This window comes from Drosophila nasuta, chromosome 3 (genome assembly GCF_023558535.2).
Source record: "Drosophila nasuta strain 15112-1781.00 chromosome 3, ASM2355853v1, whole genome shotgun sequence".
Lineage (NCBI taxonomy): Eukaryota > Metazoa > Arthropoda > Insecta > Diptera > Drosophilidae > Drosophila > Drosophila nasuta.
Genome location: NC_083457.1, coordinates 4,106,050 through 4,128,437, shown reverse-complemented (window position 1 = coordinate 4,128,437; position 22,388 = coordinate 4,106,050). Strand labels below are relative to the sequence as shown.

The window sequence follows — 22,388 nt, the reverse complement described above, 5'->3', positions numbered from 1 at the left end:
ATAGTGAATTTGAATTTGTTAAATACGAAATTAAATAATCTTTATAACATATATGTAAAATAAAAATTTAGAAATTGAAATACTCTTACTCGATTTGGAAGAATCTAAATTTTATTCTAAACAGTCTGAGAAAATAATATGAATTTGAAGTATAGACACTATAGAAAAAAAAGATGTTAAAAGCACTTATGCAATAGTTAACAATAAAAAATATAAAACATTTAGAAATTCAAATACTCGATTTGGAAGAATCTAAAATTTATTCTAAATTTAAAGTATTAACAACTATCTATATTTACAAATATGTATATGCATCAGTTAACAATAAAAAAATATGTTGTACAACAATTTAATTTAAATGAATTGAAGGCAACATTGATGTTCGATATTTGTGTCAACTGTGCTGGGAAATAATATAATATTTTCAAATATTTGTTTCGACAAATCGAATGTATCTCATTTGGTAGAGTGTGTGAGGAAGGGGCGAAGTCAGTTGTATTTTTTGAGATGGAGAGACCAAATATTTTGGCTGTAAGCAGTTAGCTACAAAGAAAAAACCACAACAACGGCAATGACAAGAAAAATCAACAGCCCACGGTCGCAGTCTGAGTGTCTCGACTCTGTGAAAGCGTGGAAAGTCCGGCGGGGTCCAAGCCAACGACAACAACAACAACGACAACGACAACATTGAGAACTTGCGCCTCATTTTCAAATATGTCGCATCGTTTTAATTAAATATTTTCAATTTTACGGGCTTGTTTGATTTGCATTTTAATTCGTTGGCCCACAAATGTTTCTATTTATTTGTTGATTTTTGATGGTGTTTGGAAGACATCACGGCCAAAGACGTGGAGGTGGAGGTGGCGACGGCGGAGAAAATTTTGTGGAGTTGCTAAAGCTGAAGCTGAAGCTCAAGTCGAGTTTGAGGTTGAGGTTTAGGTTTAGGCTATGGTTGTGGTGAAGAAGGAATTGTGAACCGTGAGATATCGACACCTGGTGGTCTCTCTGGCTTTGGAGCTGCTTTGCATTTTCATTTTCTTTGGTGCTTTGAATGAATATTTCTTTCATTTTGTATGGCAAAGATTTTGTATTTTGTGTCGGTTCATTAGTTAGGATTACAGCACAATTATGTCGCATTTCGGTGCCGCTAATAGTTGCTTATTTATACAATTCGAAATTGAAAGCTCACATAAATTGTGCGTCCAAATGGAATCCCAAATCCTACATTCAATGAAAGGAGAAGCCTTCAGTGAAAGTTCTTTAGATGCAACTTTAAGCTGCTTAAAGAGTCGATCGATGTTAGAACTTTATGAATGCAATAACTTAATGAGCTTTAAGCTGATGTAAGAATTGCATCTAAATAGTATTTAATGTCTAGATTCGTGTCACTCGAATGTCGTAAATAAAAATTGGAAATTGATTTTATTTACGGTATTTTAGTGCCATCATTTTATAGTATTTTATTGCAAAGGTTTTTTATAATTAAGCTTAATCTTGATTAAACACTCACTTAAATGGCTATAATCACATAAATAATTATACAAGTTTTGCTCTTATCTAAATTATTATTTTATATGCGATTGCACACAGTTCTCAATAATTAAGAAGAAGATTATTATTTGGCTTAATAATCTGGTATATTTTATATCTATGGTATATCGTTGTGTCAAATTAAGGTTTGGTATATTTTTCTGCTTTTGGTATTTCTAAACATTTGAGAGACACTCAAAAATTCTTTTTTGTTATCCACCATCAGATACGAAGATCTCAGAGATTAATAAATTTAATTTTTGCATTTATATTTCAATTATTCATAAAGCACAGATATATAAGTTTTATGCCTATAACTATTTTTACATTTTCGAGCTATCCATGGCCACATGATTTTTATTAGTCTCTGCCAACTATTTGCAGAATAGTAAGCACATAATGTTTATGTACTTTTGATGTGAAGTTACACTTGGCATTAATCCAAGTGTATCGTGTGGATAACTGAACTGTTTGCCTAGCTCTACCCTTTGGAGCTATAAATACACAATTATATTTACTTGATGGGCATGTCTAATCATAGCTGCAAGCTTATCACGGCAACTTTTCCCAGGCAATTGTCGATCGAACTTTTATATAAATGCTCCTCCCCGTCCCCCGTCCTCCTGCTGTTGCTCCCCTCCAACAAATCAACAAATCATAAAAAAAGCAAACACCGGAAATGTGGGCAATAGTTCTTTAGGGTCTCATTTCAATGCACTTTATCGAAACCCCCAATGAAATCAATAATAATAATTTATGTGCATACGTGTGTCTGAGTGTGAGTGTGACAGAGATAGAAAGAGAGTGAAAGATAGAGAGAGTGTAAGTAGAGCAAACAACGAAAGCTTACAGCTAGCTTATCTCTGATACGGTCTTTTAAGGTCTCGCTGTCTCTCTTTCTCCGATAAGGCCGTAAAACAAAAAGAAAGAAGCAAAAAAAACTATCAACTTGGACAAATCGACCTTATAACAATTTCGGAGGAGCAGCGACAACAAAAATAGTTAAACGCTAAGCAGCCAAAGCTGAAGCTAAAGGGCGCAATGCCCTCAACACCAAAACACCGCATCTCTCTGAGTCTCAGTCACAGTCACACGGTGGTTGTTTATTTATTTTTGGGCCTACGTTCCATTCTACGTTCCATTCGATTGCCCCGGTTGTCCCTTGCTGGCCAGCGCCCCGTTCGCATTCCCCGTTCCCGGTGCAATAAAAGCCAAAGGCAAATAGGTCGAGGCAAGTCTAGTCGAGGTACATTCTACTCAGATATTTATATATTCGAGGTATACGAGGTTGCCCCTGCTTGTTGGTGTATTGTGAATGGAATGACCCTGCCTGATATTTCCGGTTCACTTTGCAATAGTTATTAAAAACGTCGGATGCGCCTCGCCAAACTGAAAGTCTCCGCAAATGCATCGTTAAATGTGTCTCATTAGTTCCTCGGCAGGGCAATTGTCACTCAATCAGTTGAGGAAGCAGCAAGAGGTGGGGGAGGAGGAGGAGGTTGTATTCGGTAGTCGGGTAGGGGCGTGCCATAATGCAGGGTTGCTGCAAGCGTTTCGGTTTTTGAGTTCTTAACTCGAAATTGCAAGTGAAGTGTCGTTTAAATTAAATTACAGCCGCTTCGCTACGCCCTAACGAAATTCAGCACAATTATTGCGGCCGCACGCACTGCATCCAGTCTCGTTCTGGTCTGAGTCGCAGTTCCAATCCCAGCCACCACCATCATCGTCAGGCGTAACATATATGTGTGATGATCAGATGCAACAACCCCAACTGATTCACAGGGCAAACACAATCTGTTTGCTGCCTGTCAGAAGACAAATATTGCCACAGGAAAGGGACAAGGAATTCACGGCGGAGTAGTGATAAAGGTGGCCAACGCTGAGGGGTGGAGAGCTGAGGAAACTCATAAAAGTCCACAACGATTTGTTGTTGTTGTTGTTCTTGTTGTTGTTGCTGCTGCGTTGCGGCGTTGCGGGAGAAAACCGTTATGTGGCTCGATAACTGGGATAGTCTTTTGGTTTTCATTCATACCCTGCGAGCTAAGGGAAAAGGGTAAACCGTGCTATGAGTTCTCTTAAAGAGAATGGGCGATAGGGTGTGCTTCTGATCGAATAACATATTTTCTTGATGTATATAGAAAAATTTGTTTAATTTCCCAATCTCCTAGATTTTAGTTACTTTATTTATTAAAATGTTTAATGTTGAAGGTTAAGCAAGAAGGGTAAATCGTGCTATGAGTGCTTCCAAATCCAATCCGGTTAGTTTCTGATCGAATGATATATCTCCAAAAAGTACAAAATTTGTTTAATCTTATAAAGAAAATCTGTATAGAGTGTTAACAATATAATTAAATTTTTTTAATGATATCTGAAATAAATTAACTTTAAGTAAACTTTTATTTCCATTTTCTAAAACTCACTTGTTTTGTAGCCTTGATTTTATAGAAGTTTTTGTAAATAAAAAAGACGAATGAATTTGGTTACATTTTGTATATTGGATAATATCAAAGTTCTGATAAAAAGATCTCATCGATCGGTATCTTCTAGTTAATCATCTTTGCAGATTTGTTCTTATTGTTTTGCCTTTTTTGGGCCAAGCTATTGCAGCGGCAACACCTCGGTCTCAGCTTCAGCTACAGCTCCACCTCCTACTCGCGTCTACATCGCCCCACCTTCAATGTCATCCCCTGCTCCAGCTATAAGCAATCAAACTTCCCGCTCCCCGCTTCCCGCAGCACCCCGCTTAGTCGAAACAGTCTTTTACCTTTTGTGCCTTGGGCATTTTTAATGCTTTTAATTTTTGCTGCGCCGTCGAGCATAGACTGAGATACCAAGGAGGGGGTTGAGCGAAGATGCCCACGTTAGGGGTTGAAAAGTGACGTGTGTATATTCCTATATAAGTATGTATATGTGTTTGTGTGTGTGTGTGTGACTCTGCTTCCAATTGCGAGGGTGTGCATTGAGCCTTTGAATACATCAAGGAGAACCAAAAATGTGCAAAAAATGGGCGTTGTTCGACGCGATATATCTAATGGCATTGTTTCCGAGTTTGAGTTGCTGCTGTTTAATGCATGTTGGCAAATGTCGAAATGATGTACATGAGTTGTAGACACCCCCTCTCCCTTTTTTCTCTCTCCCCCCCTCGCTGTGTTGTGGCATATGTCAGCCCAGACGAAATATGCAGCTGTTAATGGCTCAAAATTAAAACATTAAGGATGACGCGACAGTCCCCATAAACAAGCACGAGTACAAGCACAAGCACTGAGGCACTGTGATTGGGAATCTCCTGCACCACACTCTCTCTCTCTCTCCCTCATTCGGCACTTGGCGGAAAAGCGCTGAGTAATATGAAAAGTGCTTGGGCCACATTACACCTTGCACTTAGCTGAAAATGTTGCGTGAAAATGTTTCAGCCGTTTCAGAATGCATATTCGTAATTACACGGGTTCAAAACTTCGCTCCCTTTCTCCCTCTCTCTTTGAAGTGAGTCCCCAAGTTCAGCAGCAATTATAGTTATGAATAGTCGAGGTCATTAGCTTATTGGTGAAAGTTTTAGTTAGCTGGCCGATCAGATAAAATGCACGAAAACAACTGACAATTATCAGAGTGCTAGACCACTTCAAATTACCTTTTGATTGATGTATTGAGATTAAATCCAAAATGTATTTAACCCTTTTTTGTCTGCTCCTCTTTTGTGAACTCATTTCCCTATCCGAAAGGGAACTAACGATAAAATGGTCTGCAGGATACTTTAAGCAGGTTGCTCCTTTAATGTTTCGCAACCCTCGTAGAATTTTCTATTTGTCTAGCCCGGCACTGAATTTCATAATTCTTTTCTTCTTTACAATTCCCTTGACTAACATTTTCCAAGAAGCAGCAAAAACTTCATCCCAACGCACACCGCACACCTTCCACCGCACAACACACACTTCTGTGCAATTACCCCGGTGGACACAATAACAACATTAACATTAACAGCAACAGCAACAGCAACATCAACAACAAAGGCATGCTACTTACAAGCCGCATGCCACCGCAGATTGGAGACACCCGAAAGCAGAGAGAATGCCGCTGACAACATGATGTGCCTGATGGGGCAGCGCCCTTGTGCCACACATCTTATCTTATCGCGCAGGTGCATGCAGCACGCCTCGACGATGAAGAAAAAAACAAAAAAAAAACAGAAACAGAAACAAAAATAAAGTCGACAGTTGACAGTTGAGCAGAGTTAAATAATGCCGCCTCACAAATACAGAATACAGTCTGCGACTGCGCGACATGGTTGGCAAGTTGATTGTGAGCCACGTTAAGAATTTATGACAACGAGGCCAGCAGCTGGGCAACGTGGCCATAACTCGGACTCGCTCTGACGCTGCCTCTGACTCTGTCTGTGTCTGTGTGTTCACAACAAGTTGCTTTCGGGGCGGCATAGGTGAAGCAGGCGGTATGCAAATCACTTTTGAATTGAAAATGAAAATGAAATGAACGTTCGCTCGCATTTCTAATTTCCATCGAGGGTCCCACAAAAACAACAACAACTCGAAACATCAAAGCGCGCCCTGTCTAATGAGCAAAATGCATTTTGACCCCTGGTCGCTTTTAAATTAGTTCAACATATGTTAGAGTCCAGAGCAGAAAGCAAATCCGAATCCCAATCCGAACCCGACCCCGACCCCAGTGGGAAATGGCTTTCAGCAACTTGAAAATAAGTCTACTCTATATATCAGCATACCATATTTCAACATCAAGGCAGCTAATTAAATGGCTTATAATTTCATGATTTACACTTGCAAGCAGCATCATTTCTTCTTCTTCTTGGTTTTTGAAGACCCCTCATAAAAAATGCTAGACCCAAACAGATTGCGTATACAACGCGTGGGCCACGAGCAAGTGATGATTTTTGAAATATGCCTAACGATGGCAGCGTGATGCGATTGATGGACGCCGTTTACAAACTAAACAAATGCAGCGAAATAGCGTAAAAAAATATTTGTTGAGTATTAATTGCAACCTAGAATTGAACTATTTTTGTAAATTTTATGATGCAATTGAAGCCAATTTATGGCTCAACTACTTTAATTACTTTATCTTATCTTTCACTCTAAAAACAAGTTTCAATTTACTTCATAGTCGAAAATCCATTGTGTAATTAAAAATGAAAGTACCAAAGTTTGCTTTTTATACCAGGCAGGAAATGTAAGTAACAGAAACGAGAACGAAAGGGAAAGAGTAAATTAAATAACATCTTTAGGATGCCTCAAAAAAATTGACTTTGATCATATAAAATTTTTGGAATCACATTCAAGAAATAATTTAATATGGTAAAACGTTTGCAGCAGTCAAGTCTTTTTTGTTTTGGTTGACAATCTCATATAATTTGAATTCTATGGTATATTTTCAATTAAGTAGTATATCTATATAGGAAGTGTGGGATTTGGTATATTTTAGTATATACTGATAAACTAATTTGGTATATATTAATTAAGTAGTGCATCTACATACTAAGTGTATCTTTTGGTATATTTTACTATATAATCGTATAAACTAATTCGGTATATTTTAATTAAGTAGTATATTTACATACTAAGTGTATCTTTTGGTATATTTTACTATATAATTGTATAATAATTTGGTCTACTTTAGTTAAATAGCACATTTACATACCAAGTGTATATTTTAGTATATTTTACTATATAATTGTATAATAATTCGGTATATTTTTACGATAATATCGTACTGTTTTGCTTGCATTGAACATTGTTAGTGAGTACTCAACAGTTGATCATACTCCACTGCTGCTTTCTTAATTGTTTTTGTTTGCGAGTTTGCTGGAATTCTTTCTGTCACTCGTGCTGCACAACTTTGCTGGCGTCATCTTCGTGATTAACGTGGCATGATTAATTTGTCACGTGCCCATCGCTGAACTATGAGCTTTTTGATTGTGCAAAGGCGGCAACAACCAGGATGGAGTCGACTGAGTGAGCAACAGCAGGAAAGGGTGGAGAGCACACATTTGATTTTTATGCTATCCGCTGCACAAAATATAATTCAATCAACGCCAAGTGCCACGCCCCCGCCTCCCTGCAACACCTAGAGAGTAGCGCAAGCGAAAAAAAGTTCCCTTAGTTTTTGTTTCTTATTGTTTTTGGTTTTAGTTATTTTTGACTTTGCATGCCGCACGTCAACGTTCAGCGCATCGTTGCTCAAGTGCGAGTTGTGAGTAGTATATATCGTATATATATGTATATATATATACATGTATATGAGAAATATGGCATATGAGCTCTGCCTCGACACTGGCACCCTGGCAGTCTGCCCTAGCCAGATGGATGTTCTTCTTATGGAGGCCCTAGGCCCTGGAACTCTGTTGCTGCTGCTGCTGTTGCTGTTGCTGCTTTGCTGGTTGCTTGCTGTCAGCTCACGGCGCGCGCAGCAGCATAAATCAACTTATTTCATTGGAATTTATGTTTTGTTGTGGCGTCGCCCTGCACTGACGCCACATCCACAATGCTGCTGCCCTGTCTCCTTCCCTCCTTCCTCATCAGTTAGTTCAGAGCGAAGAAGTAGTTTTTATTCTTCCTTCTTTTTTTTCTCTTACTTTTGCCGCGCATATTACTTCATTTTTATAGTTGTTGCTGTTGTTATTATTGTTGGTGCTGCTGCTGCCGCGCCTGGTTGCTGCGGTGCAATTGCTTCATTTGCGGCAATGTCTTGCAGCAGCAGCAACAGCAGAAGCAGCAGCGAGTGACTGAGTGAGAGTTGAGTGCGAGGTGTGAGTCTGTGAGTCTTGTCATTGGCAGCCAGCCGCGTGTTAAAATGTACACTTTGCATTTAAATCATTCCGGGAAGTTGCTTCGTTCGTTGCTGGCTGCTTCGTTATATTTATCTGTGCTGCCATTCTTACCTGCAACACAGCGCGTTGCAGAAGCCATTTCAGCTTTTTGGCCAGAGCTGCGCCTCAATCAGTGGCGGGCGGATGTGCTAAGCAAATTGAAAACGCCAAGCACCTTGCTCATTTTTCCAGCTTTTCTTTTGCTGCCCGTAACCGAATGTTGAGATACTAAAACTGCCACATTATGTGGCACCAAACCTACCGCACTTGGACCTTATTTTGGTTTCAGTTCACTTCAGTTGAAGTACTGAGGTTCCCTCTAAACTGACTGAGAATGTTTATGCAGCACTTGCCGATTTCAAGAATCCGATAGTTTGCTATGTTTGTCGTAAATGATCTCTAAAAAAATGTATTAAGCTCGACAATTGCGCAGAAAGAGAGAGAGAGCTGCGAATAATTGTTTAGGAAAGCACTTAAAACCAGAGGAAATCTATTTAGAAAGTGTTCGACGCATTAAGAAGGTTTTACAACTCTTCTGCAAGCACATAAAGTCAAGTCTATAAAGTCATTTCTCGCAATCAGATTGGAGCAATACATACATATATCAGTATAGCACTAAAAGTGACAAGTTTTCAGGTTTGTAAAATGAATTTAACATGTTTTTGCAAGAGCTTAAGAGAACTCATATCGAGCAGCAGTTTATTTAACGATGCTGCTTGTTACATTATAATGAGTCACGCATTGTTGTGTAAATGTTTACTTCTTATGCAAACGCCCACAGGGTCTTCAGCAATGAGAACGTCGTCTACAGAGAGCAAAATTGCAAGTCAAAAATTCATAAAGCAAATTTACGAGTATTGTACATAACATTTTAGACTTTGAACAAATTGTACTTTAAAATATTCTAAAATTCAAATTGTTTAGTCATTTCACTTTTAAAAGATAAGTTGCGTTGAATCACATTGAATTACATTTTATTACTACCTTTTAAAAAAAAGTGAAGAGTGACTATTCATTTATATATCAGTTGGATGCTTTGATGTCTCACTTTTAATTTTATTCTGCTTTCTTTTTGTAGTTGACACTTGTTGTCAATTAGAAGCCGTTAATCAAGGTGTTTACCCAAAGTCCTTAGAGCTAAGCTAGCGTTGCAAATTGCAAATGGATCTAGAGTCGATCGCGTGACACGATCGAAATTCTTCAGTTTTTTGTTGAATAGCTCAAACGAATTAGTTATTTTTATTACTTAGCGCTAAATTGAAAACGCACGTAAATCAAAATACGACACGTCATTAAAAATGGAAATTTGACTTGGCAAAATTTATTTCGCACTGATCCAAATATACAACATAAAAATGCACTAAATAGAATTGTGAGAGCGTGTAATTGGTAATAAAACAATATTAACAGCAACGAGTGCGCCGTTAAAGCTATGTTTACAAGACAGTTTCCAATTAGTACATATTTACATATATGTTAGACACATAGATTCATAAATATACATATATCTTTGGGATTCTATTAGTAGAGTAATATTAATACCAAATAATTTGGCAATGAATCATGTTCATCATTAAAATCTGATTAAACTAATTGTTTGACAACATTCTTGTAGAAAATTTACCAACTATTTTTTTATTTATCATTAAACTAAATGTTTAATACTAATGAACATTTTATGTTTTTAATTACAGTTGTTTATAACCGACAGCAGGAACTTTTAGTCGAGTTGGCCCAAAATATTCATATTTTGGTTGGACTTATGTAAGTATTCAGAGAAATAAGTATCAAACTAATTTGTGTGAATGTTTGATTATAGCACATTAAATGGCGAAAGTTCTTTATTACTTTTTTAATATTTAGAAACATTTTGTAAGCTTTTGCGTGAGGCGTATCTTAGATAGCTTTGGTTAATCTCGAGAATTACAGTAAATAGCCAAAACTAATAGGAAAATAAATATCTATTGAAAATCTTACACGACTTGCAATTAGTCGCGGTATGCGGCCATAATGCGTGACACACAATCTTGTCACGCGCCCATCTCTGAGTGAGGCGAAGCACGCACGCACACACGCGCACGCACGCACTCACACACATAGTGAGACAGACATAGTATTTAGACATATAGCAGGCAGTCTCTGTCAGTCACTCAGTCAGTCAGAGACAGAGTTAAAGCAGAGACATGCGCTGGCAAACGAACGGTCAACAGCCGCAGTCGCAGTTGCAGTAGTTGCCTTTGCACTCTCTCTCTCTCTATATTTCTGTCTCCTTGACTCCCCTTCTTTCTGTGGCGGCTGGCGTCGCTGTCAGCGTCGTTATTTCGCAGTCGCGCCAATTAGCGCGGTGTTTGCTGAAGTCTGTTTATTTGCATGCAGCAACAATTGCAGCAGATTTTCCTTTGCTTTTTTACGCTTTTGGCACATGATGTGATATAAAGCAGAGATGGAACCGATTCGGTAAGCCAACAAAAATCATTTTCTCAACTCTTTAATTGCGTTTGGCCTGCGTCATCTTGTTGTTGTTCCATTTTATGATTGCTGTTGTTGTTGTTTTAGTTGTTGTTGTTGTTGTTGTTGACTGCTTGGCTTTTGCGTTTAATTACTTTGTTTATGGCCAGTAGCAGCAGCAACAATAAAACTTCAATTTATGTGCTGCATGCAGCGGGCACTGAATGCTGTTAAATTCCAATGCACAAATTGACAGGCCACCCACCCACGGGTGAAGACTCCCTCCCCCTCCCCATTGCCTCCCCTCACCCGCATCGACATTGCTCTGTAGCTGCTTTTGTTATGTAAACAACGCGAAAACTTTTTATTTTGTCGACGCTGCAACGCCTTCGTTGCCTCCTCCTCCTTCTTCTGCTTCTTCTTCTTCGGATCCAAAATCTGTATGCCCAACTCTCAGAGGGTAGAAAACTTTTTCTTTTTTTGCTTTACCCCAACCTCCAAGCACCCCTCCTACCCATCCCTCTGCACGCATTCGTACAAATAACTCAACTCAACTCGCTGAATGCTTTGCAATTTCCGCTCTTCTAAATTTGTTGAAAATTTGCGAGGCAAACGCACAACAACAAAAAAAGAGAAAGAACGGAAAAGGAGAAGGAAAAACGTAAGGAAGCAACAGAGCAAAGTGTAGACGAAGGGGTTTGCAGGGAGGAGTCGGTGGTTTGACAGAGGGGAAAGCCAAGTTTTGTTTGAAAAAGTTTTATGCAAACACAACACAACGACGAATCCTTGTGGCCCCCTGCTCCCCTTCCCCTTTTCTCCACTCCCTGCTCACCTGTCGCTGCCAACTGGTTGCCCAACCTGGCGTAATATTTTAATAAATTTTTGTCGCCAGTCGTCGTCGTCGTCGTTGACATCAACAATGGGGCAAACGTTAGCCTTTGGTCTACGTTGTTGGAAACTCTTCCGCGCCTGCGTCACAATTAGAAATCGCTGGGCGAAAAGTGCGTCGAACCTGCGTGACGCAATTGAAGCTTAGTGACCCCCTCCCCCAAAAAAAAGCAACTACACACATGCATAAGTATGTCACACACAAATAGAGACACGAACATTTTCAATAATTTTTCCACCTGATGTTTGACGTTGCTGCTTGCTTCTTGCCTGTCGCAATTTCCATGTCAAAGCAGATTTTCTAAATGATTTCATGTCCATGCACACGGATCGAAAGACAGAGAGAGTGAGAGAGAGAGAGGGAGAGAGCAGTAAGCTAAGTTAAAGCTGCTGCCGCAAACACGAAACAAGCTAACAACAATTTTCTAGTTTTTCATCATGCGGCCCGCCACCTTCAATGGCCATAGCGTGTGTCCTGCTGACGTTGGCAGCGACGCGTTGTCGGCGGCGGCGGCGTCGGCGGCGCCACTGATGTGGTAATAAACACCCCTTGTGCAGTCTAATGGACCGTAATTAACTCGTGCGCCAACTTCAGCGTCTCAGTCAGCGTCAGCGTCAACGCCAACGTCAGCGTCAGCTTCAGCTTCATCGTGTGGTTGTCGTTGTACAAGCGATGAATAATAATTTCGCCAGCAAATCGGCCAGGCAAACCAGGACCAGACCAGACCAGACCACGCACAGTGGACAATAATGGCAGTTAAATGGCCAAAACAATTCGTTACCCAATTCAATTTGCATATTATATGTGCTCACATACATATGGTTAATGTGTCTCTTATGTGGTTCAGGCGCTTCGTTCGTATCGTGTTCAGATTGCGTCAAAGTAATTGCCACAAGTTCTGCTCAGACTGCCTCAAAGAAGATGAATATCATTACCAAGTAGTCAATAAAGGAGTCATTTATGACAATTCGATTGCTTTCTTATCGGAAAGTCAAGCATGTCGTAAGATCAACACATACATAAAATGCAAAACTTCATAATAAACGTAATCGGTTAATATGTGAAAGATTCATTCTTTCTTGTTTGCTTAATAATCTGCAATTGAATTCAATACATGATAAAGTTACACAGAAAATAAATACTGAATTGACACCCAAAATTTAATAAGTACTAATGATGTATTAACTGAATAATCCAGAATATTTTTCATGAACATACATTTCATCCCGAATTTCTTAAATTTAAGACGGTATTTCTCTTACTTGGTATTTTGTTAATGTGGAATATTTCAGTATGGTATTTATTTATACTAAAAATGCTTAAAAATGTTTTTTTCATTACATTTTACTGAATATGTCGTTATTATTAACACAAATAAGTGCAGTTAAATATAATTAAAGAATCTTAGTTTATACTAATTATATTTAACTGCACTCATATGTTTAATAATCCTTATAACAGTTCGACTATCTGAACTATAACTACATTAAATTTTTAAAGGTAGAAACGATTGATTTAAGAATTTTGTAGTTTATTTGTGTTTAGGTTTATTTTCATTCAAGCTTAAAATATTTGATTCTTAATTTTCAAATTACGATGATGTAAATTTTAATAAATTTAAGTTTTAAGTTTTTTAAAATTTATTATAAAAATAGCTTTGTTCAGTCTACATCAGTTTCATTTAAATCCTTGTTAAAAATGCATTCTGCTTCCATAAATATTGCAATATGGCTAAGCCAATTTTCAGTATCCAATTCTCGTATTGATTTCTTACCATAGTGCTGAGTTGTCGTAGTTGGTGGCAGGGTGTTGCTGTTGTTGCTGTTGTTGCTGCTGCTGCTGATGTTGCTGCTGTTGTTTGCGTGACGGATATTGCCTTGTCACTTGCATGTACGAGAAATGTTAAAACGCGGAGAGAGGGAAGGGAGAGAGGGGAGAGAGCGGAGCGGGTTGAGTTACCAACGGGCTGAATCTTTTTTCACTTAATGCAAGCAAAACCGCTGGCCAAGCCGAGGCAAACCATGAGACCAGAGCAACCAGAGTCAGAGCCAGAGCCAGCAAGCAGCGAGCAGCAATCAGTGACCGGCAACCACCAACCACAGTGCGCCAATCAACGCAGAGAGTTATCCAACATCCAACAAAAGCGACAGCAGCAATGGCAACAACAATAGCAACAACAAAGAATCATTTGTACCGTTCGAAAGTTGTGCTAAAATTTAATTAATTTTGCAATTTGCCTAGTCAAGCAACAACAGCAATCGCGACAGCAACTACAATTTCTATCTGCTATCGAAAAATGATGATGATTACCATTATTGCCGCTAAGCACGGGCGTAGCCAAATGTAAGGCGATTTAGCTGGCGACTATTATAAATACAAATTTAATGAGCGCAACATATGCAACAACAGCAGCAACAGCAGCAGCAGAGGCTGCAGCAACAACACCAACGGTGGCTGGACTTTAATGCGATTACATGGTAGCGGCACATTTGTCATTTAGTAGGGGTCCAAGGGGTGTGTGCATTAGTGTGAGTGTGTGTGTGTCTGTGTGTGTGTGGCAGCTTAAACAAATCAAGTCAAATTACTGCAACGCTATAGAGAGAGAGAAGAATCTGTAGCAGTCAGCCAACTGGCAACTGGCAACTGGCAAGCACAGCGACTGTTGTGCCAGCCACAATGAAGGTCTGTGCGCATCCGTAAGATACATTTTGCTGCAGGCAGACAGACTGACAGACAGACAGACAGACAGATGCTTGGACAGACAGAGAGTCAGACTGGATGGCAGACAGCGGCGGCAATTGCATGGCCATCGTGCATAACTTCAACTTTATTGTTGCCCTCTCTTTTGCACTCTGTGGCATGCGGGCCACTGCAGCAGAAGCAGCAGCAGCAGTAGTAGTAGCTGCCACAGCAGCCGTTGCTCATTAAGTGCCACTCTACGACAGTTGTCGCTAATGCCGCTGGCATGCCGCTTTGCCCCCTTCCTTTCCTCTTCGCTTGTGTTGCAATTCTCAGTCTCAGTTACTCGCGGGGTCGTCGTCACGGGCCATGCTGGGGTTACACACAGTCAACGTAAATTTGCAAATATTTGCTGAAATCAGACGACGACAAATGCAGCAGCAGCAGCAGTGGCTGTTGCATGTGCAGCATAGGCATGCCTGGAATGGCAGTTGAGTTTGTTTTTCGGACTACGCTGTGCATAGCGCTGTTTTAGGCGCTGAGGATGCCCCGATCCCGACCCCAACCCATCCCCTAAATGAGTGTTTCACTTGAATGTAGTGTTGTAGTGCACTAAAGAGTGACTGGAAAGAGGAGGAGGATGAGGAGGAGACATAGGGACACACTCGGAGGAGCAGCCACTGCAAATAGATTTAACACTTGAGCGAGGCAAAGTCAATGGAGAAGGCAGCTTGAACAAGCGAACCCAAGCCAAGTCAAGCTAAGCCAAGGCAAAAGGTTTCCCCACACGACGACAGAGTGAATTAAAGTACAGCTTTAGTTGTCCTAGGTGTCCGCTTAACGAACTTAGACCAAAGGACTAACAAATACGGGGCACAAATATTCAGCTGTGCTCAACCCACGAACAGAGCTGAACGGAGAGAAGGGTTTCAGCTCAGCTGAGCATGAATATTAAAAGGGTTGCATTGCAGCTACATTTTCCACTTCCTTTTTCCATCTCAAAAGCTAACGACTGAGCGACTTGAGAGCAACCGAACAAATTGCTATGGATTTCGGTTGCTACGATTAAAACATCAAATTTAAACAGACTTTTAACGCACATTTAAAGTCCCGGTTGTTCACTTTTGACATTACGCTTATGGCATAGACAACACTTAATTAATAATTGATAATCCATTTTGAGTCTAATTGAAAGGTTGCAAGATTATAAATAGTTAAAAGTCAATTTTAAGTTAGCTCGAAATGTGAGAAAGGTTAATTTATTTCTAGTTAATTACGCATATGGGTGCAAAGTAAGTGTGGAACGTTTTCTTTAAATTTCTATTTTTATAAGTCGAGAAATAACTAGTAAGAAGTCAAATAAGAAGTACAATAAATTTTACTTAAGTAAGATACAAAAAAAAAAAGAAACTACAGTCGAGTGTGCTTGAAAGCAGAACAATGTGGTATTATTCTCAACATATGCTAAACTTATATACTGACAGAAATATACCGAAGTGTATATTTGGTATATCAATATGTCTTATATTATATTATCTGATCGTAACCAAACATTAAGACTGCAGTTATGATTGTATGAGCCAAAAATTCTTTATTTTAAATGTTTGATACATTTTTTATACCCGCTACCCATAGGGTAGAAGGGTATTATAACTTTGTGCCGACAGGAAATGTATGTAACAGGTAGAAGGAGGCATCTCCGACCCTATAAAGTATATATATTCTTGATCAGCGTCAACAACCAAGACGATCTAGCCATGTTCGTCTGCGAATTTTGGTATATATAATAATAACTATAGTAGTTATGATTCCTGAAAATTTGGTTCGATCAGATAAAAATTGTGGAAGTTATTAAAGAAATACTTTTGTATGGGCAAAAACGCGTACTTACTAGGGGTCTGAGTTGCTTTGGCCGACAATCTGGTATATTGCGCCGTCTATGGTATATTTTGAATGCGGTACTATATCGATATACCACATATGCCATTTGGTATATTTTTTTAGTATTTTTTGGTATATTTTGAGAATAATTCCGCAAAATATATTGCTTTTATTCAAAATGGGTAGCGGGTATCTCACAGTCGAGTACACTCGTCTGTAGCTTTCTTACTTGTTTTTTATTAATTCTGATGATCAAATTAAATTGATTGAATTTGAAGTTACAAATTAAAATGAATTACGTAAAGGAAAATAAACATAGTCATGTGGAATCTTTTGTTCGCATTAGTTCGAATATTTGTTACAATTTGTTTTTTTATTTGGACAGCTAAAATGCTGCTAAATATGAAATAAAATGGTTTATACCTTATTAACTAAGAATGGTATTACCCGGAAACTTTTAATAAAATGTAATTTAAATGTCGAATTTCTAAATAAAAATAGAATAAATGCCAAAGGTCTGGAGAGAACAAGTTAGAATCACGCATAGGGACTGCGGCATTCTTTACTGTTTTCTTCATTTCTACTTTTCCAAACTATAATTAACTGTATGAGAGAGTTAGAACTTCCCCACAAGTGTCTTGTCTGGGTTGCATGTGGAGCTTGATGTTCTTGAGAAGTCGAAAGTGCGCAAGTAATCGAACAATAAGCAATGGGAACCGTTTATTAAACACTCATTGTGTCTTACCTGTTTGACCCACTTGCTCTTCTTGCTGTATGAGTCAGAATTGTGAATCGAATAAACTCAGTGCTAAGAAACACGTATGTATAATTTGTATTTTAAACGCAACAAACCATGCTCGTAATTTAAAAAAATGCGATGGCAACTTAAGTTTCTGGATCGGAGAACTCTGCGTGCAGTTTATCAAAGGAACGACGTCTGCCGCTGACGATGACGCCAACATTGGTAGAGAGGGAAGAGAGGCGAGAGAGGGGAATGGAAATGAATTACATGGCGGTGGCAGCAGCAACCTGCCGAGTTGCGGCAGTTGTTAAAAATTATTATTAAGTATTTGCCGTGGCTTTCGTCTGAAACAAAGGCCAAGCTCTTAAATATTTAATAAGTACACAAAAAGAGCCCAAAGGAAAAGAGCGAGAGAGCGAGAGTGGGAATCGGAAATAAGTGAGATAGAGAGCATGACTGCTGTTGAGTCATGTCAATTGGGCTTTGGGACTGACTGACTGACAAAGTGACTGACTTGGTGTCCCGCTGCGGAGCTGGAAGTGGAATCAATACCCAGGCTCTGGCAGCCCGTCGTGCAGCACACATACACTTACATTTATATGTATATATACTTGTGTACTTGTAAGGATACGCACACACACACACATACTTGTGAGCGCCCACTAACGGTGACAATAAATGAGTAAAAATGACTTTCAACGGAATGAAAATGAAACGACAACGTAAACGTCAACGACAACGAAATCGACGCCAGAGCACACAGAAAATCTGTCATCAACACGCACTCGACTGTGGGTCCATTGTGAAAGCCCATGAAATTTGATATCGATGCGTGGAGTACCATCAACAACAATAACAGCAAGAGCAACAACAACAGCAACAGCCACAGACACAGACAACGATAGGACAATTCTCCCTACCAAGTAATTTGAAAATTTCAATACCTTGAGCACTTATTATTGGCTCTTTTTTAGTGACCATTATTTCGGTAGTATGGGAATAAAAAGTATTTATACATTTTTCAACTTCAACAACATTTTTGCCCGAAAATATTTATGAAAAACATTCAAGTTTCGTTGATGTAGATAATGTTTTTCTTTTGCCAGCGACAGCAAACTCGCTCTGCACATCCCCATCGATCGATTCTTTTGGACACTTGTAACGAGGGTGGCTTGATGGATTGGCGTTAAAGTGCCATAAAATTATTAGAGCAGGCGACGATTTTTTATTTGCTATGTTGAACATGTTGAGAGTGTGTTTACCAAATGGCCAAATGTGGTTTTATTATCCATGTCACGCTCATTAATAGTCCCCCCAAAATATTATGGGCACTTACTGCCGGGCCAGAGAGTTCATTGGGTTAGAACCACATAGAATAACAAAATTATATTTAAATGCAAATTAAAGATGCATGTTTAAGGAACAAAGTGTGTAAACAAGTAATATTTATAGATTAAGGAACTGGCCCCTTAAGACTTTAATTTAGTTTCTACGTTTTATACCCGTTACTCATAGGGTAGAAGGCTAATCTAAATTTATTGGGACATAGAAGCATCTCTTCATTAAATGTATATATTATTGATCAGATAATATAGCCATATCATTCTGTTTATCCGTCAACTGCATTCGGATCTTAGTAGGTCTTTGGCTGACTATATGGTATAATTTGTACTGTATGGTATATTTATGTAGTAGTGTTTTATCTATATACCAAATATAATCGTTGGTATATTTTAGTATTCTTCAGTATAGTAATTAGGTATATTTAGTAAGAGAGTTTCATAGAAATCTCACAATCGAGCACACTCGAGTGTAGCTTTCTTGGCTGTTTTGTTTAATGGCATTTTTGAATATTAATATTTCTAGATTAAGGAACTAGCTTCTTTGCGCTCTAATTTGTTTTATGCATATTAGATTGTGGCAACTCTCGCGATTTGAGAATTTACTACCTGCCACTAATCCCAGTGACGCATGCAACAGCACTGAGCGACTCCCCTGGCAAACCAAGAGTACGTAGTGCAGTTTGTATCTCTCTCGTAAAACGTACATAGCTCAATTCCCTCTGCCGGTGGATAAAACACAATGCTCGGGCATTCAGGCAAAACTACCTGACCCCGACAAAAAACCACCGACAACAAAGCTGCCTCTCAACTGCAATGCATTGCACCTGGTGCTTCACTTTGTCGATGGGATGGGATTGGGTTTACTTTTACGTTTAGGTTTAGGTTTGAGTTGGAGTTTGCGCTTGAGACTGGAACGGGGCATGAGGCCTAGACTTAGTTGGTTATTTTTTGGTTTGTTTTGTTTTTTTCTCTCGTTTTTTATGCATTTGTGAAATAGCAGAAAACATTTTATAACCTTACATGGAAATTTGGGTTTATGTTGCTTTATTTTTTCAACCTCGAAACAGGTTGGGCACAGCTGCCATACACCAAGAGCAACAATAACAATAACAATAACAATAACAATAGCAATAGCGACAACAAACACGCGTTGAAGAAAACTTAAATAATGCTAAGCTTTTTGATGAACCCACACAAAAACCAAAAAACCAAAAAAAAAAGACGAAAGAAAGAAAGATAAGCAGCAGGCCAGCAGTCAACATTTTGACTGTGTGGCACTTGAGGCGCCATTGTAATAATAAAGCCAAATCAAGTCTAAATCAAATAGAGCAGCATAATCTGCCATAATACCAGCTTCATCTCTCCCCTTCGCATTTATCACTAATTTAAGGTGCGAGCGCGGTACTTGATCGTCAGCATCAGTATCACTTGTGTTGATCAAGAAACGAAAACTGAATATCAAAATGAATATACTCGCACTCGTACTCGTACTCACACTCGTATTCGTATTTGTATTCGTATTCGTATTCGTACAAAAATGAAAATGAATGTGTGGCTGTTGGCATAAATTGAATTTGATTGTTCAAGTAGTCTGTCAGGCGACTTGTCTGCTGCTGAGTTGTCTGCATCTGTATCTAATGTAAATCGTTATGTTGCACAGTGTGTTACACTATGACAAAATAATACCAGATAGTTTGCAATTAGTCTGTAATACATATATGTGAGATTTGGTAAATCTTTAAACTTATGCGGAAATCATTAAATCAATTTTTATGTTAATATTATATGGTATCTTATCTATCTATCTATTATATATTTATACCAAATAGATTGTTTAGTATTTTATATATTTATCTATTATATATTTATACCAAATAAAGTGTCTAGTATTTATTTATACTATAATTATTATTATTATTATTTTAATGACAATACCGATATGTTTCTATTGAAAATGTGCAGACTGCAGCTTTCTCACTTGAAAAAGTATATCCTTATACCAAATATAGTTTTTAGTATATTTTAGTATTTTATGATATATATGATTTGACATATTTTTACCGCATTCGCACTGCTTTTCTTAAAAATGAGTAGACTGTAACTTTCTTACATATTGTTTATATCATCTTAGCCCGACTATAAATCTATATTTTCGCTTATCTTTGAATACTATTTCTTACTTATTTGAATAACTTTGAGTTTATTTAAATAGTTTTGAGAAAGGACCTCAGATGGAGTCGATTTTATCATATGCACAGTTTCAGTGTGCGATGCCTTATATTCAAATTCAGATCTCAAAAAACAGCTGCTACACTTCATTACCATAAGGTTTGCATCCGAAGGGCAGACCTTGAGGCATATTGTGCCTCACTTGATATCCCATCCCCCTCGATCCTCTGGCACTCTGGTTGCTTGTGCCTCAAGTCTCACCCTCATCCTACTCACATGCAATTTGATGTGTTATTATGCTTTTTTGTTGCTTATCAAACTGAAAATTCAAATTCAACTAGCGGCAGCACATTGTTTACAACGCCCCCACCTAAGGCAACGACAACAAACAGTCACAGCCACAGCAACGAGAGCAATACAACACAACACAACACAGCACACAAACACTTGAAGAGCTGCAAAAGTGACACTTCTAAGAGATTAAAGTGACATGTAGTGCTGGACTCTGGCAACAAGAGTAAGAGAGAGATTCCGCAGTGACTCTAGACTCTAGACTCTAGACATAGAAAGTTGAGCGGCATGAAATGGAATTATTTGTTATGCAGTTGCTCAGTGCTCAGTGTGTGTCTAAGTGTGTGTGCTATGCATAGATTAATAAATTATAAGCTTCGTTGGCTTGTCGAGACCTTTGCGCTTTCTTTCTTTTCACTCCAACTCCTGGGGGACATTCACAATTCTCCAACTTCCAGTTCACATCTCCTACTCCAACTCCAACTCCAATTCCAATGCAGACTGTGTGAATGTGGAGCAATTAATGCTCGTGTTTTGTCATTTCATGCCCCGGTCTCTGTCAGGGGATTGTTCATCACATGCATAAACATACATACATAAATGTTGTTGTTGTTGTTGTTGTTTTTGTGTATTATGCACATAATTAAGCCGGTGTATCCGTAAAAGTATGCGACACTTCCGGCTTGCTCAACTGAAGATGGGCCCCGGAGTCTCTCTCCTTTTCTCTCTCTCTCTCAGTCGCTCAGTATCGCAGTCAGTCATTCAGTCACCATCTCGATCTCCATCATTCAGGCTTAATACAATTCATTGAGCGTTGACCACGCTTACTTACTACGTACCATATATGTTATATACATACTATATACGTGGTGTACAAAAAGGGGTTATTTTTTCCTTTCAATGCAAGACTCAGTAGAGAGATGACTGGCGGGGGAGGAAAGCGGCATTGTCACATTGTGGAGCTAAAAGACTCTGCGGAAATGCCAGAGCACGAGTGAAAAAATGCAGCTGGACAAGACGTGGGCCGAGATGGAAAGATATAACGTGACAGCAAAAGGAAAGGCTTCTAATTAGTTCAACAATTGGTCAACTTGGAAGCTGGCTTTGTTAAATACCAATCACATTAAAGCAATTCTCCGATTTACCCTCAAATGGAAAAGTATTTCGATTACATTCGTACCAAGCCAATTTTACTGGGAAACACAAATTGTATTTTAGTTGATATCGAGTGTGCTCAACTCTAAGATACCTGCTGCACATTTTCAATAAAAGTAAATCAGTGCCGTATTATCATAAAAATATACCAAATTAAAATACCAAAAAATACTAAAATATACCAAAACATATACTCAGTATATCCATATACTACTATATTACTGCTACCGAAGTATACCAGATTAGTATATACATTTATTTCTCAAATATCTTTTAATATTAAGGCTATAGTTTTTATGGTATCTACTATAAATCGCAATTCTAACTTTGAAATTACGAATGCTACTACATTTTTCAATTTACGGGAGCGGAAGTGGTCTGTTTACTTTGAAATAAGTAAAGTTCCTTTTTGGATCACCTCTTTTGCTT

At 38.6% G+C, this 22,388-nt stretch overlaps 1 protein-coding gene across 1 annotated transcript in view; it reads left to right on the top strand.

Moving 5' to 3' along the window:
• The window catches only part of LOC132789380 (protein slit), a 59,001-nt gene that overhangs the window by 7,313 nt on the left and 29,300 nt on the right, over nt 1–22,388 (top strand). The window contains 1 exon segment of the mRNA XM_060797352.1: nt 10,057–10,126. The gene's annotated coding sequence lies outside the window, so the exon portion shown is untranslated.